We start from the raw sequence: 3,336 nt of genomic DNA, 5'->3' as shown, positions 1-3,336 counted from the left end.
AATAATATATATACCCTTCTCATATACTACTTATCTAATAGACTATTTACTTATTAATTTTTTATTATTATCTGTCTTCCGCCTTTAAAAAGAAAGCTCTGTGAAGACTTAAGGGCAGAGATCTTTGTCTCTTTTGTTCATTGCTATATCCTCAGAGCCTAGAACAAAAACTGGTACATATAGCTTCCTACTAATAATTACTGAATAAATTTAATGAATATCTGTCAGCTCTATTCTTTTAGCATTTTGAAAACAGTAAGAGTCAGAAAAAAGAGCAACTTAGGCATTGTCATTTTATGCTAAAAACCTCCAAACAATGTTTATGAGATCACGCTAAATGAAATGGCATGCTACAAAATCACACATATACTATGATTACAAATTTGCAAGATGTGTTTAAGAGAAAAGATGGTACATTTATATTAATTCTCATCATTACATTATGGATAAATTTTCCTGCTATTTTCCAATCCTATGTAATGTAGACTTAAAGTAAAATAAGAAGTGGGGTAGAAGAGGTACGAGAGAGTAAAAGGGGTGTAAATGGAGGTGGAAGGAGACTTGACTTGGGAGGGTGAACATACAATGCAAAATACAGATGATGTGTTGTAGAACTGTACACCCGAAACCTATATAATTTTATTAACCAAGGTCACCCCAATCAATTCAATAAATAAATAAATAATAAGATTATAAGATAATAATACTTCCTGAAATATGAACAATATGACATCCTTTACATAAAAACAAAGCAGCTTTCCCTCCTTCACCACTGCCATCCCCTTTCTCTGCCGCTCCTGGTGCAACTTGTGTGCTTTTTTGGTGTGGACTGGTACTTCTTTTGTGAAGTGGCAGCTAAGGAGACTCCCATGCTCTTCATGGCCAACAAAAAGCCCAAGGGAGGGGTCAAGACTGAGAACAGCAATCATATGAATTTGAAGGTGGCGGGGCAGGATGGTTCTGTGGCACAGTTTAAGATTAAGAGGCAGTCCTGGCTGGTGTTACTTAGCGGATTGAGTGCCGACCTGTGAACCAAAGGGTCACTGGTTCAATTCCCAGTCAGGGCACATGCCTGGGTTTCAGGACAGGTCCCCAGTTGGGGGGTGTGATCTCTTGTACACTGATGTTTCTCTCCCTCCCTTTCTCTCTCCCTTCCCCTCTCTCTAAAAATAAACAAACAAAATCTTTGAAAAAAGATTAAGAGGCATACATCACTTAGTAAATTAATGAAAACCTATTGTGAATGACGGGGTTTGTCAAATGAGGCAGATCAGATTCTGATTTGATGGGCAGCCAATCAATGAAACAGACACACCTGCACAATTGGAAATGGACACTGAAAATACAATTGATGTGTTCTAGCAGCAGACAGATAGTGTCTACTAAAAAGGGAACCTGCTGCTTTTTACTTCAGAATTATGTTCCTCTAGACCAAGAAGATATTCTCAATTAGAAAACTGAAATTTGGGTGGGGAGAAAATACAGACAACTGTAATTGAATAACAATAAAATAATTTAAATGAAAAAGAAAAAGAAAACTGCAATTTGGTTCCATTATATCCTGACTACTATAGTATAGTTTTTTCTATTCTTTCATTTTCTTTTTTCCCATTCCTTTATTGTACATAAAATAACTGATGTATGTGCACAAGTTTTTGCAATGTTTGATCTATATCAAATGGAGATGGGGTGAGGAAAAATACTGAGAAAGTTCTCTGCCTATGAAAATACCCCCTTTTTCCATTAGTGGCATACTCATTCAGCTCTTATCTTTATATTCCAATAAGTTATTTTACTCTCCCTGTTTAACAAAAAAAGAACAATGTAAAAACTCTTACATACCTTGTTTGATTGGAGATTTTTTTTTATTTATCATTGTAAAACCAAGGACAATTTATAACATTTTTGGATATAGCTGTTACATGCAAGGCAATTTGTCTTTAAGCAGGGATAAATTACTCAAAAATAAATGAATTTTAGATAGTTTTCCCTTTAAGTCAAATATATTGTTGTTTAAATAAACTTCTTCTTTAGCCCTGGCTGATATGGCTCAGTGGGTTTAGTGCCAGCCTGTGAACTGGAATGTCGATAGTTTAATTCCCTGCCAGGGCACATGCCTGAGTTGGAGCCCAGGTCTTCAGATGGGGCATGCATAGTTCTCTCCCTTTCACCTTCCCTTCTTCTTTCTCTCAAAATAAATAAATAAATATTTAAAAAAATAAACTTCTTGTTTAAAATTAAAAAAAATAAGAGCAAAACAATACCTGATGTTTTCTATAGTGTCCTGACAGATCTGGAGAGATGGAGCACTGACCTTGCCGCTATGCTTATTCCTAACAGGGAACATGTTATTAACATTGATCAAAGGGGGGTTTTTTGTAATGTTTAAATCATTTACAAAAATAATGTGTTCCTCAGGCTGACAGTGACCAGAGGGGAGAGGGGAGGAGATTATAGGGGGAAAGGGTGAAGGGTTTGCAGGAACAATTATAAAGGACACATGGACAGTAACAAGGAGGGGTGGAAATGGGATGGAGGTGGGGAGGGCTGGGGTGGTGGGGAGGAGTGGGGGGGAAAGGCAGAAGACTGTACTTGAACAACAATAAAAAAGTTTATAAAAAATAAAAAATAAAATATTCTTGAATGCTATTAAACTTTTTTTAAAAAAAGAAATGTGCACTTGAAACCTATATTTTAAAAACTAATGTGTTCTTACCTTGTATAGTTAGATTTTAAAAAAAGAAAAAAAGAAGGCTAGAAAAAAAGCACTTAAAAATCCTTTAAGAAAATGAAGTATGATCTGTAACTAAAGACTCCCCAAAGCATCCTGGCTGGTGTGGTTCAGTGGATTGAGCACTGGCTTGTGAATGGGAAGATCATTGGCTCAATTCCCAGTCAGGGCACATGCTTGGGTTATGGGCCAGGTCCCTAGTGGGGCCTGTGAGAAGCATCCTATCTGTGTATGTGTTGCATGTTTCTCTCCCTCTCTTTGTCACTTCCTTCCCTTCTCTCTAAAAGTAAATAAATGTAACATTTAAAGACTCCCCAAAGCAACAAAACTCTTCTTTTCCTGCCCAGGCTTGAGTTGCTTCTCTCAAACTCAGTGTTGGGGCTGACAAGTCCCATTGTCCCCTGAGGATATGGCTGCAAGTGGCACACTCCAAAATCCTCACCTGGTTTTGAGATAGAGGACACCCTCTCCAGCGTTCCCTGCTTTCAGCAGGGCTATAAAAACTCCCATCAGAGAACCCCAGCATGGGGAGAAAAGAGTGGATGGGCTCTCTGAAATCAGGTTCCATACAGATTTCTTCCCAGAGGAAAAAGACTAGTGAGAGA

General features: G+C 37.6%; 1 pseudogene; it reads left to right on the top strand.

Moving 5' to 3' along the window:
* The first annotated feature begins 695 nt into the window (after positions 1-695).
* Positions 696-1,435, top strand: LOC114500325 (annotated as a pseudogene).
* Positions 1,436-3,336: the final 1,901 nt, after the last annotated feature.

Source organism: Phyllostomus discolor, chromosome 6, assembly GCF_004126475.2.
Source record: "Phyllostomus discolor isolate MPI-MPIP mPhyDis1 chromosome 6, mPhyDis1.pri.v3, whole genome shotgun sequence".
NCBI lineage: Eukaryota > Metazoa > Chordata > Mammalia > Chiroptera > Phyllostomidae > Phyllostomus > Phyllostomus discolor.
This window is presented reverse-complemented; position numbering and strand designations above follow the sequence as displayed.